Here is a 14931-nt window from a genome sequence, read left to right as displayed (position 1 = left end):
ATGGCCCGTACTTTGAGAGGGCTCGTAAATGGCAATGTATACAAAATCAGTGATATCCAGTAGCCTAACGACGAGCATGGGCGGTTGTGTTCCTTATAAAATTTGCAAATAAAATATACATTCATTGCAATGTTATAGTTTCTGGTCAAAAGGTGCGTGCCGCCTATATGTCCAGATTAGCATATATTTCCGTTGAGATATATGTAAATTTGTTTGCTTTACATTTTTCTATTGACTGTAATTCTAATTTTGGATTATAGTGTTAATGTTTTTAGATAGTACTAATATTCCAAAGATAGGGACTGAATCCATTCTGGAAAATGAATTATTTAAGATAGGTTTTTTTTTTTTTAACTCTGGAAGATATTGACTTGAAAGGTAGGGCGGATGAAACTTAAAGAAACCTATGGCTGTCTCAAGATCTGGAAAACATTACTTTAAACGGACGTAATTAATTAACTTAAGAATTCTCCGAATCGGGAAGCCTACCCTAGGGATTTACAGTACTTACCAGATGCACTAGGAAAAACAAACGAGTCTGCCTGGTAACTTCTGCCTTTTTTTTTTCCATATAACAGTAAATTTTCAATATAGTAAGCTTTAGAAGGTATGAGATATTATTATGAAGACGCCTAATGAACTTCGAACCCTATCCTAATTAAAATAGATTGAACCTAATACTGTGAACACCTAAAATCGTGATCCGTTTTTCCCAGGGTCTAATGTATAGTAGTTTTCAGTATTTAGTTCCAAATTCAATATCGCTTCTTGATGAGAGATCTTTCAACGTTGCTTGAGATTTGCATTTTGTTTTTACTGAGCTACTGTTAGACACAAATTAGAAGTGGAGAAAGCAAGGAGTGCACGCAAATGCTTTGTGGTTAATACCGGAAATTCATCCTTCAACGCTTCCCACCCACCGACTAACCAGCCATCTGCAGCAAATCAAAATATGTTTCCTTACCCATTCATATTTCCCTTTTTTTTTTTTTTTTTGGAAAATATGTTATTAAAACTAGGGTTTGCACTAGTTGATGTGTAGTAGAGCAGATACAACCAAAAATAGAAGTTATTAAGCAACAAAGAAGGAAAAATTACTTAAAAAAAACATTGGTATACCTATCGTCTAATTTTTCACACGGATTATGGATAATACAGGCCTGTGTTCTTATTCTTTTAATTTTATTAACGGAGCAGCCTTCGATTCTTTCCTTGCTTTTGTCTCTTAATAAAGTAATTACAATTAATAAAATATTTTATTTTCCCAATTACTATCATATTTAAAATAGTTAAATTTTGACTATATATACAGTGGTGCTATTCGTACCACTAGGGATGTCGTGGTATTTTAAAAGGGTAGGTGGTGGAAATTTTAAAGTAGATGTTTTCAGATTCTCCTTGCCATTATTCATATTCTTGTTTTTTTTTTTCCATATAACAGTAAATTTTCAATATAGTAAGCAAATGCAAATATGTATATTATTTATTTATTTTTCAGTTGATTGTAAGATACAGTCGCCCCTTGCAATGCAGAATATTTACAATGCAGAAGATAAATTTACAAAAATATTTACAGTTTAACAATAAAGGAAATGTATATTAATATAAAAATTTTGTTCTTCATTTCTGGATGTCTTCGCAGAGGAGCATTCACAACACTAAAATTTATTAACATTCGTACTGGAATGTCGTAATGACAGCATAACTCAGAGTACTAAAAGACTGTGGGTTCCAGCTAGTAGTGTTGCAACTCACTTGTTTGTTGGTAGATAGTCTTTCTGTAGGCCTTATTGGAGCACAATTTTTCACAGTTAACCTGAAACCGGTTAAGGTTTCTATGGTATTTAGTGGGAACATCCTGTTTAAACTTTTGAAGGAGTTAGATTAGAGCGAAGTGGCTTAACTTGCAGGCTGCACGATTGCCTCTGACTTCGTGGGTGCGAGATGATGCCTGTAAGCACTGGCGCATCCTATTTTCCTGTCAATAGCTTGGCCAGTATATGAATATTTGTCCAAATGACAATAAACATCCACGGTGTCCACTCCATATTTGCATACAAAATGCCTCTGGAGACAGTGAAAGGGAATTGGAAAATCTTGTGTAGCCACCTGAGTATCCAATATTCTGTGTTTGGAAAGGTTTTAACGTACGTTTCAGAAGCTGAGGACCAGATGACCGAAGCGTATAAGGCCACCGCAGCAATGCATCTAACAATATATTCTTTCACCAGTTAAGCATTTTGAACGCCATCTAATTCTTGTATTGAGCACAAGATGGCGGTTAGTGTTTTCTTCCTGATGTGTTAGTGAAAAGCTCAGTGAAGGATACCTTGTTGTCCCAGTAATTCCCAGATCCTTGTGATGATCGACTTTTTGGATGAGTTGATCATTTAAGAGAATGGTGATATGTATTTTATGCTTTCTGGAGAAGGACATCTAGGCAGTTTTGAGAGGGTTAATTTCAAGCCCAATCGAGGCAAGTAAGTTGGCCAGATTAGTTAACCGCTGCGTGGCTAACTATTTTATAACTATATGATATTTTTAACTTAAACTATACCGAGAAATGAGTGTTTTCGAATAGATTTCAGGGCGCACGTGGAGCTTTGAATTGTTTTTATAAAAGTAACTTCGAATATCCTTTGAGGGATGTACACGAGTCTTCAAAAATGTATTATGGATTATTACGAGATTAAAAAAGGACGGCTGCCAATAATATAGATAAGTTGATCTAACCTGACTTATCGCCGGGTAAGTCAGCTTAACGTACTGCCTTTCATGTGGAGTTTTTAAAAAATAATACTAAAGTTATAGTTGTAGTACTAACTTCTGATATTTACCAATGCACAATCTCAATTATGTTTCAATTAAATCAAATTTTCGAAATTATTTCATTACCAAATTACAGTATGAATAGTATAAAGGTAAAAATAAGGTCCTGGTTTAACATTCAGTGGTTACTTACGTGTCCCCCGCTTCCGCTGACATACTGTTTTACGTATATCTTATTTATATTACTTATAAAATCAATTAAAAATTTTAATTGATTAACTAATAATATATAAAAGTAATTGTTTTCGCTTCACTGTATATTCCAAACATAATATTCAGTCCACGTTTTGTAATACTTTATACACTGAATTGGCATTGCTTAAGCAACACCTACTAATACCTTCTACCCGTAATACAGCTTGTACACGTCTTAGCTTCAACTCCACAAGGTGTTAGAGGGGGTGTTCTGTGGTAGTGTTGTCCATGCTTTGCACAATGTGTCCAGTAATGCCCGCACATTGCCAGGTGAATGGTCGTAGCATCGAATGTCCTTTTCAGTTATGTCCCAAACATGCTAATTTGGACTGAGGTCAGATGAGTTGGACGGTCATGGGTGGACGGAGAATTCATTGTCATGTTTCTGAAACCAGTTATCAACCTGTCGGGACTTGTGGCATGACGCGTTGGTTTGTTGATAGACGCCGGATTATCTGTATACACTGTCATCATGACGCAGTGTACTGTACATGGTTGGCGACGTTAGAAAGGTAGGCGTTCCTATTGAGCCGATCTCCGGTAATCAGAGTACCCAAACCATAACACCACTGCCTCCAGCCTGCCAAACACCAACAATGCATCCAGGTGCCATAGCCTCATGTTGCTTTCTTCAAATGCGGTTACGCCCATTAGCATGATGGAGTTGGAAGTGCGATTTATCAGACCGTGCGACAGATTTACTCATGTAGGTGGTCCAGGGTTGGTGTTGACGTGCCCATGTATTGCGCAGTTTGCGTCTCGCGGTTAGCATGGGTACCCGTGATGTCCGTCGACTGCCATAACCTCCAACGCATAATCCATGTGGATATTGGTCTTGCTATTCGTGTGTTGTATTGGGTGGATAGCTGAGCTACTGCTGCGTCGCTGCTGTGTTACGAGACGAAACACACGATACTCACTGAGGGCGTCGTCTATACGTGTGACCTTTGGCAGTTTTTCGATCGCTGTTGAGCCAGTTACGGTAAGCTCGTGACACCACAGAACGGAGACTTGTTAGCTGCTGTCGAGATACTGGCCTGTGTGGTTCCCCACAATCATTCCACGTTCGAAGTCAGAAAGATCTCATCTCTACACCGACCCATTCTTCCTCACTGATATTCATAAACTGATTGCTTCGTGTGCGAGCTACAATCTTTATATCAGTCGTTCCCAAACTTTGAGCTTCCACCAACATCACAGACCACTCGATTCCTACACAAGGGAGGCGTTGCTACTCCAAAGCCAACTCAGTGTAATCAGCGTGTGGAATGCAACGCTTATTTCAGGCTCTGTGATTTAATAAATTAAACAGTCGTATATTATGTTTCTTAATGCTGATTACTCGTTTCTTCTTGTATTTTAATAACAATGGAAATGTCACATATATTTAACATTTCTGCTGTGATTAATATAACAAGCGAATAGTAATAATTCACGATTTATGTATTTATTAAACTGGTAACACAAAACGAGAAAATGGAACGACTTTGTTCACTATCCGAGAAAATTTTGTTTCTCATCCACTGTATTGCCCATTCATTCCTCCTATCGTCACACGGCAACAAACATAATATGCAATGATTCAGCTACAATACATCGTATATGGATAGCCTATGTGATATGTATGAAAAATAATAAATAAATAAAATACTATTAATAATAATAATTACCGAATTTCTATTGGTATAATTTTAATATAATTTGTGATAAGTTGATAAATCTTCTAAAAGATGTACGGTTTCATGAAAATCCATCCACTGGGGTTTGAGTTATTATACGTGGGCAGCGAACGGACGGATATACATTGTGAAATCTAGTAGGCGCGTTACATATATACGAGTACGAGTATATTAACCCGCCTAATAACAAAAAAAAAAAAAAAAAACCCAAGTCTAGATTTGATCAGTCCCCATACCATGCTACCACTGTGTGGAGAAGAGGAGTTCTGGGGGTATCGCATGTACGAGTGCTCCAACTGCGACAACAGAAATCCACGCAATTAAGAATTCACTCTGCTACTTGAGGAAGAGACCTTTAACCACCTACGCGCAGGAAATATTTGCACTTAGGCAAGCTAAGGTTGCCGAACTCAGAGCCCAAGAACTAACCCAGTGGGATAACCCCCCCCCAAAAAAAGAACAACACAGACAGGACCATGCGAACCGAATATGGTAGGATATATTGCAGGCACCATCCAAGGTGCGGGATGCTGGCAATCCTCGGAGTGCGGGATTTAAAATATATAGCAAACCCGAAATGGGTAGGATATACTGCTCGCACCGATCTAGGTGCGGGATTGCCGGCACTCATCACCGTGTGGGATCTACAAGTACTACACCAATGACGATCACACAGGGGTGCCTACCCCTGTGACTTTTAAACTCTCGCCTTTTCCCTTACTTTGCCTAAACTAGTGTGGATTGATTCCCCTGGCGTAGGCGAGCCAGAGTATGATGGGCAGCCTGGCTCACCTCACAGTGGTGGTGGTGGGCAACGCGGTGGCCCACTAGGGGCCATGCGACCAAGCAGGCAGAGACACAACAACAGAACATACTCTGACAGAAACCAGACATTTCACTTTTCTGACTTTTACAGAGATTCTGTACTTCTTCACAAAGTACTATGGCGCAGATGTGGGAAACCACCGGCGGCGCTTTCCACAAAACACTATACCACTACCGTGTACTCAAAGTACCCATGAAAAATAATCCTGAAACTCTTATCTATTACTGTGCTGGTTCTGTTATCGTGGTGCTTATAATATCCCAATATACAATCACTTAAGTCATTTTCTCAAACGATTCCTGGTTGAGATTTTTTCGAATGATATTTAATTTATCTTTGTAGATACAAATCTGGAGGTCAATATCGTGAACAAACATTCATTCAAGAACGGTTTCGATAATATATAATAGATTGTATATTATTAAGAATGTGCATTCGTTTAATGTTGATTTATAAATAAAGAATTGTATTTTTACATAGTCATGCAAATTGAGCTGTTTTGGATGTATTATAATAATATACTTAAAAGGGGTTTAAGAGAATGTCCTTGGGTTCCTTTTAGATGTCTCTCTCTCTCTCGGGTTCCGTTTAGATCTCTCTCTCTCTCTCTCTCTCTCTCTCTCTCTCTCTCTAACATTAAATATTTTCAAACATTGGATTGATTACAGCTTATTTCTGGTCTTACCGAATGTAAAATTTCTTTCAGTATCTTCCATTATAATTGTAAATAGTCAATGTGACTGTTGGAATATCCACTGATAATATAAAGCAGGCAGAAAAAAAATAATTTGTCTTCTAATGGTTATAAAAAATTGTCTGGCGTCATTTGTCTTTTAAGAGATGATGCTTCTAAACCAAATTGAAGTTACTTTTATGTACAAAGCCTGAAAAAACAATGTTAGATTTTCTGTGACTTCTGCTGCGTGAATCAAAAAATAGTCATCGATGATTATGAAATAAGTAAAAATAGTACATCCATATTGTAGGAATATCTAATGTTGAGACTTAGGAAAAAAATTTCAAAATAATATAGATCTTAAAACAAAAAGGAAAATGGGAAGCAAAAACAAAGCGGTCATTAAGAAAATAACAAAAAACAAAAATCAAAAAAAGCTTAAAGGTGAACGACCTTTTTTTCAAATATTGCTGTCGTCAGTGTAATGAACCTAAAATGAAAATGTTCGTTTGTTAATTGCTGTGGAGTTAGTCACTATCCTTATGGGTGGGGAGCGGGGTTAACATGAAAATGAGGAAGGATAATTAAATTGAAAAGAGAGGAAATAAGGGGTGAAAAGCAGAGAAGCAATTTCGGGCCTTTGAATAATCAGCGTTGAAGGTTTGCGTGAAATTGAAAGTGAGATAGAGAAAAGAGACATTAAAAAAGCAAAAGGTTTGATCAGGCAGTACATTCGGAGCCTGTGATCTACCAGTGTAACACATAGATTTAAGGATTAAGTTAAAGAAAATTAACTTTCAAAAGTAAATTTAACCTTGAAAGATCTTAGGTAAGGAAACCATCCAAACCATGGACGATTGACATTGACTGCATTATTAAAAGTCCGAGTACCAAGAATTTCAGAGAGGTCTAATTTATGTTGGACGATCTTCTGTTGATAATTACAGCTCAACTAAACGGTGATTATTTTTTCTCATGTGGATAATTATTTCTACAGCATTGACGAGGGGAAGGGAGTTATTTTGTGTACTTATTTTACCCGCTTTTTTTTTTTTACCTCAACTTGATTCAAAAATCATAGTTATCCTTCCCAGTTTTGGTAATTGTGCCTTTTCAAATTAAAACAATTCAAATTCCCACATATGGTTGAGAACAATATACACTAGTGTGCAAAACTTAAGGACCAACACTATTTCTAAAGGTTACAACCACAAAATCTTTACTTAAGATACTCTTTACTGATGAGAGTAGATTCAGTCTCAGCAGCGATTCTGGACGTCAGCTAATCTGGCGAGAGATTCTGGGGAGATTACCTCTCTAGAGGGTCACCCCGAAAACATCACTGAAAGGGATCGATATGGCGGTCGAGATGTTCTCGTCTGGGGAGGCGTTATCTTAGATGGACGTACACAACTCCAGATACTGGAAGGCGGTACTGTAACCGGTGCACGCTACTGTACTGAGGTAATCCTTCCCCATGTGCGTCTGTTTCGAGGTGACATTGGCCCCGAGTTCGTGTTTATGGATGAAACGCCACACCACATCGCACTGCAGCTGTTGATATGCTTTTGGAAAGTGAGGACGTTGTTCGTATGGATTGCCTGTCCGTTCCACCGATCTAAATCCAATGGAACACATATGGGACGCTCTAGGGAGACGCCTAGCGACACGTCCACACCCACCAGAAAATGTTCATCACCTGAAGATGGCGCTGACAGAAGAATGGACGATGTTACCGCAAGAACTTATCAACAACGTTGTTCTAAGTATAGACAGGCGGTGCGAAGCCTGCATCGACATTAGAGGTGGTCATTTCTCGTACTGAGGACCACCTCTTCCCTTTGTTCCATCTTTGGCAGTGATGCATCTGTATCATGGCAGCCAGTGCTATGTTGCCATTTTTGAATAAAAGCCCTCTGTACCGTTTTGTTTCCGTTGTTGTGTCGGTGTTGTTTCCTTCATCGTTTCTGTAATTCACGAGGTTCCTTTGGTATGCCTTTCCCGTATCCATGTCACTCCTATGAGAAGCTATAGGTGAAAACCTGACTGGTCCTTAAATTTTGCACACCAGTGTAAACAACATACGTTACGGGATATTACGTCCCAAATATGAGGTGAGGTGAAGAAACCATCTATGGGCGATTGATACTAACTGGGTTATTAAAAGTCCGAGTAGTAAGAATTTCAGAGAGCTAAATTTATGTTAGAGGATGCTTTATCGATAATTTTGGCTGTAGTTACAATTCATGCATAATAAATACAATTTTCAAAACTTAAATGTAATACAGATTTGTATCATTATAATCAGCAGTTTTCAATCCACTGGAGGACGAAGGCCTCTCAAGCAACTTTCCGGTTTCTTCTGTTTTGTGCAATGGCCATCCATTTACTACCCACAAACTCGTGAATTTCATCTGTCAATCTCCGTTGTTGCCTTCTAGGTTTTCTTTTAGCTCCACTTGGTTACCATTCTGTTATTTTCTTAGTCCATCTGTCATCATGTCTTTGAGCTATGTGCCCTGGCCAAGTCCATTTCAGTTCTTTAGTTTTGATAAGAATGTCCTTTATTTGTGTTTGCTGCCTAATTCATGTATTTCTCTTCTTATCTAACAATCTTATTCGTAATATAATTCGTTCCATTCTTCGCTGTGTAGTTTTCAGCTTCTCTTCCATTCTTTTAGTGAGTGCCCAAGTTTCACTTCCATAAGTAATGGTGGAGAGCATACATTGGTTCATTATTTGTTTCAGACAAATTTGAATATTGCTCTTCAGTATGTGACTATATTTCCTGAATGCTATCCATCCGAAATTTATCCTTCTCTTGACTTCCAGCCATTTATCATTATTATAGCTAATGACTTGTCCCAGATAAGTATATGAATCCACCTTTTCAATGACTGCTCCTTCAATCATTATATCCCTTTCTGTGGCATACTTGTTCATCATTACTTTTGTTTTAGCCATATTCATCTTTAGTCCGAAATCCTTATTAATTTTGCATAACTGATTTAGATTTTCCTCTAATTCTTTGGAATTATGGCTTATTTGGAATTGGCATCAACAGGAGTAAAACAGATTAAAATCATACTTATTATAATATTTAAATTTAAGTTTTTTTTAAATATAATCAATCATCAGGATTCTAACGAACATATTCAATTCTAAAATTTGTACCAAAAAGCTGTCTAGAATATGTGTGACGTATCCATCATGTTCTAAATTTTATAGGAACATAATGGATACGTCATTCAATACTTTACAATGAATTATTTCAATGTAAAAGCTAATAAAAAGATACCAGAGTTCTGGTAAGTCACTGTTTATATAAAGTTGTTTTAATAATATACTATTGGAAGCAAACATCTTCATAAATCATATACTTTATACTATGTACACTGAAAGGACAGAATTCATGGGATATCTGATTTCCTATGAATTCTGAGAAAAATCAGGTCGGGAGTGTGCATATCTGGCGTCCACTAGCTGTCACCTCTCCAGCTAGTGGACGAACCCACTGCTTGGCAGGTATATAGTAGGTACACTACATCACTGCATTCACGTAGACAGTAATTCGATGGCAGCGTGGGTAAACGTCGTGTTGTTTGTTGTTGTTATGGAAGTTTAATGGTACATAAGTTGCTATGGCTATAATATGCCTGGTAAACGTCGTGAGTTAACCGACTTTGAAAGAGGGATGGTAGTCGGCGCATGGGTCACTCTATCGCGGAAGTGGTACAGAAATTATACTGTCCCCGTTCGACAGTACCAAGCGTTTACCGGGAATACGCCATTTCCGGAATAACATCTCATTGGACAGCGCTGTGGGCGGAGAAAGGTGGTGGATGAACATGGCCATCGAAGTCTGTCTCGCATTGTTTCGGCCAACCGGAGAGCGACAGTGGCACAACTCACCGCCGACTATAATGAAGGAGATGCCAGAAACATCTCCACTAGACCAAGACCATCAGGTGATCATTAGCCGCAATAGGTTATGGAAGCCGTCGACACAGCACTCTACCCCTCAACTGGGCGAAAAAACATCGACATTGGACCTTGGATGATTGGAGACGAGTCTCCTGGTCCGATGAGTCCCGTTTCCAGTTATTTCGAGCGGACGGGAGTGTGCATATCTGGCGGAAACCAGCACGAAGCTATGCATCCGTCATGTCAACAAGGAACTGTTTAGGCAGGTGAACGGTCGGTAATTGTCTGGGACATGTTCAACTGGCACACGTTGGGTCTGTTGACCCAACGTGTGCCAGTTGAACGTGTCTAACTTATCTAACGCTAGACGCACAAGATGCGTTCCAACGTATCTAACGTCTAGACGCTTCTCTGAACAGTCCAGGTTACTTGTCCATCCTTGCAGACTATCTACATCCCTTCATGGTTATCGTGCACCAACAGGGCAATGGACTTTTCCAGCAGGACAATGCGCCTCCCCGCAGAGCCGTGGTGATTAGAACATGGTTCAAAGAGCATTCCGCAGGTTTTACCACATGGAACGGCCTCCCCGTTCACCGGGCATGAACCTTGTAGATCTTCAAATGAAGATATCATTTGAAGATCTGAAGTAAATATAGTATATCTGATACCCTGTTGTTGTTATTTGGTTTTTTAGGAGCATTAGCAACTAAGGCCATATTGCTCCGGGGATATGCGGTGGTCATTCTCTGACCTTTCCGCATGCTCTGTATTTGGTGGTCACGGGCTCGAACCCCGGTCTAATAAAGAAGCACACGCACATTTGACACGAAATATTCTACGGTGTTAATGTTGACCAAATTCATTGCTGCTTTTTCAGATTATTCTGAGGAAGCGAGGTTATGCAGCTTTCGTAAAAAAAAAAACAAAAAAAAAAAAAACCCTACCCTTCTCATCTATACATATTCTCTAAAAGTTGGTCTAATTTTTCCTTAAATTTATTCAAACTACCCACTTCTACAATACCAGGTGGTAGTTAACAATCAGTTACTCTCTGGTTGAAAGAATACTTTCGCACATTTACCCTGCAGACATCCTTTTTCAATTTATATCCATTTATGTCCCTTCATGTGTATTCTCCGAGAAAGATTAAAGATGCCATCAGTATTTACTTTACTCAATTTACAGTATTTACTTAATCCATGTAAAACCTTAAGCACTTCAATCAGGTTTCCTCGCAGATTAGTTTCTGGACGCTGCAATTCGCTAAGCTGAAGTCCTTTATGAGAGTGCCTTTTGTATCCCTGACCAATCATCTTGTTGCTCTTCTCTGCACGAGTTCCATCAGATGTAGTACTCAAGGTGTGGTCTATCCATCGCTTTATACAACAGGCACACTGTTTTAATCACTTTATTTTCCCTACTGAAAAATTCCTGCATAGCATTGACAGAATTCCTGAGCTGTCCTAGCAGCCTGTTTGTTCTGTTTAGAGAACTTCATATCAGAATTGCAATTGCCGCTAGGTCTTTTTTTGTCCTCTGCCACCTTGAGTGTGGTACCACCAAATTGGTATGTTATTCTGGGATTATTACTACCTATAAGCAGTACCTTGTATTTCTCGATATTAAATCTCATTTACCACTTTTCAGTCCATTTGCCTAATGTTTTTTTCAAGATATACTACTAGGCGTTTAATAGTTTTCCTTGATTCCTGTTATTAACCACCCTGCCAACCTGTGTATCATCTGCGAACTTAGACATTAAGCTTGATATGCCTAAATCAATATCGTTATTAAATATTGAAAGTAAAAGGGGGGTCCGGCATTGAATCTTGAGAAATTCCACTAATAACGTTATTTCAAGAAGAGCAATGCCCATTAATAACTCTCCTCTCTCAATATGGGCAACTGTACGTGGTGAGGAGACCTCCCAGTGATATTGCTGAAACCATCACTGGGATTCAACGCCATACCAGCTCCTGAACACCTTCACCAATGATATACGACACAACCAGGAGGAGGAGGAGGAAAGTCGGTCGGGTCAGAATGGTGGACATACAATATGAAGCAGTCCAACGAAATCCAGAAAACCAAGGATGTTGGGCGACGGATGCTCTCTTGCTGAGAACACTGCCTATATCTCTATCTTCAGGCCATCGCTAGAATCCGGCATATTTTCCGTGGGTTGCACCCGGCGAATTTTCAGGAATGGAACAGCCCGGTAATTGAAGAGCCCAGCTTTAAAACACCGCTCCGGTTCCTGCTTCGGCCAAGCCGGGAGGTGCTGTGTTGGCCTGTTTAGGATCAATCGGCTGCCAAGTCCACTTGCTAGGGTTAATTGTATGCCAATAGCTATCGTTTTCTTTGGCCATGAGACAGGATTAAGACCCGCTGTATATATGGATAACTCTGGCGTCCCACTTGCGTACGCACTACCTGCTATTTCGTGATTGGACATTCCCTTATAAGGCTCCATGGTGAGTGAAGAGCCTTAATGATGCTGAACTTTTTTTTTTTAACATACTCCAATCAGTAATTTAAATCTTTCTTCTTCTTCTGGGATCTCAACCTGACCGCGAAATACGTGAAAATATAAGCTCGTATAACAAGCACTAAGAATCATCGAACTGAAGCTGCACAGCCTCCTCTACCTCGTTTTCTTATTATGCATTCAACAAGATAAAAGGAAATTAGTGAAGTGTCACCCTTCATCGTGCAGAAGGGTCTTGAAGAGTTACTTTGATAAGGGGACATAGTAGGAGCTAAAAGTAACACTGCAGAGAACATTGAATAAATCGGGTGGCATAGTTGCTGAATGGAATCTCCTTGAAACATCTGAAGAGGTCTGAATTGAGAGACAAAGGACTGCTGTTAAGAGGATATCCATGGATAGCGGAGGGGAAACCAGCCCCGAGCTCTTATCAATACATTTAATACTCCTGCGTTTCCTAATCCCCCAAAAAATTGGGGGGTTTTCGTCCAGCAAAACATACAAATTGCCATAGAATACACACAATTAACAGACATCAGACACATAGCACGGCAGATGAATTTAATTATTCAGGTGGCCTAAAAATAATAGTTTGGTAGACCTCATCAGTGAAATATTGGTCCATACGCACCAAGGGTGCTATTTCTTGGCAGCAAAACGTGCCCCATATTATGCGACCACCGCCACTTGCCTGGATGGTGGACACCATGCACGATGGGTCCATGGACTCTTGTTTTTTGCGCCATGGATGAAGACGCCTTCATCCATCGGCCAACAGGCCGATGGATGAAGGCGTCCATCGGCCTGTTGCACTAGGTGAACTCATCTGATTAGCACATCATTACCAGTCCTCCAGTGTCCAACCAGCGTGTTGTTGACACCGCAGCGTTTGCTATCGATGATCAGCGGTGAGGAGAGGTGTTTCTTGGGTCCGCTGCTGTGGGAACCCCATACGTCACAGTGTGCGATGCGTTGTCATTTGGGGTATTGTTCTTGCAATCCCCATATTGTATTGTGATGTCATCTGTCGTACTGTGACCGCTGTTGAGCCCGTACAACGCGATGCACCCTTTGCTCACCACACGAGCACCCACCCTTGGTAATCCTTTACAATTCTGTCGGCGGAAGGTGGTGTGACCCGTTTGACACCATTCTTTGTACACCTTATCCACAGTGGGCCGTGAGCAATCGACAAGACATGCCGTTTACGATATGGAAGCCCCCCCCCCCCCGAACACACAAGCTCTCATAATTATGCTCTTTTGAAACTACGTGATATCTTTACTACTTCCCATAACTGCTATTTTATCACTCTGACTTGCACGACCAGATGCAAATTATCACTACTCTAGCGTACGAAACTGTTCTGCTTTTCATACAGCGAGCTATGCTGTACAGTCATTTACAGATGGGGTGGTCACAATTCAGTGATCGCTGAGTGTACTACAGTTGGTCATAATTCAGTGATCACTGAGTGCATATTCGCCTGTTTTTTCTCTTAGTAGCCCTAACACAGCCCATAGATTTGCTTGTTCCATACCTCAGGCAGGCCTTATAGTCCTCCACACCTTGTCTTCCTAATAGAAGCAGTGCAACGATCAAATCATCTTTGATTACGGCTGCTGTTTAACTGTTAGTTTATATATTCCCACCAAACTATGGGTTTCCAGACCACCTTACACTGCCTCCATAGCATCAGCAAATATACTTACTCCCCTTCTATTTAAGTGCATCCTCTTCCTGTAAAAACAGTCTCACCTATTAACAAGCACAGACCACGTTGAGAAAAATTATATTCCTTGAACCTTGTGCAATCTCTCCTAGGCCAAATTGATTGACAAGGCTCTCATCATGTACTCCCTCCTGTTATTTTTGGGAAATTCCAAACACTTTCTCAACGTGACTGGTAATGCTCACGAATTTTACAAGCACTTCTAAAACATAGACAGCTTATAATCACTCATAAAAACTATCAATATAGGTGCCTGGTCACTAGAGGAGTACCACAGGGAGGGGTCCTTTCCCCCTTACTGTTCGCTGTAGCCCTTGAACCCTTCCTTGTATCACAGCAAGACTTTCTGTCTTACGCGGACGACATTAAATTCTATATAACGTCATCTAATCCTAATCAAGCAGCTACCATCAATAAACTGGCCAATCAAAAAATACAACCAGAAATTTATCTATATACAATCAATCTAGAACTTAATCAGGCTAAATCGGCCCAAATTACCTTTACAAACAAAAGTTAAGGAACAACATACAAATCTGTATCGCAGGGGAACCTGTAGCAAAAGTCATCTCACATAAG

General features: G+C 39.8%; 1 protein-coding gene across 2 annotated transcripts in view; it reads left to right on the top strand.

The window, feature by feature from the left end:
* LOC150078841 (low-density lipoprotein receptor class A domain-containing protein 4) overlaps window positions 1-14931 on the top strand; it is a 382341-nt gene that overhangs the window by 106503 nt on the left and 260907 nt on the right. The gene's annotated exons all lie outside the window — the stretch shown is intronic.

The sequence above is a fragment of the Mastigoproctus giganteus genome, chromosome 10 (genome assembly GCF_048544385.1).
Source record: "Mastigoproctus giganteus isolate SK-2022 chromosome 10, ASM4854438v1, whole genome shotgun sequence".
Classification (NCBI taxonomy): Eukaryota; Metazoa; Arthropoda; class Arachnida; order Uropygi; family Thelyphonidae; genus Mastigoproctus; species Mastigoproctus giganteus.
The sequence above is the reverse complement of the archived record's forward strand: the minus strand, read 5'-3'. Positions and strand labels throughout refer to the sequence as shown.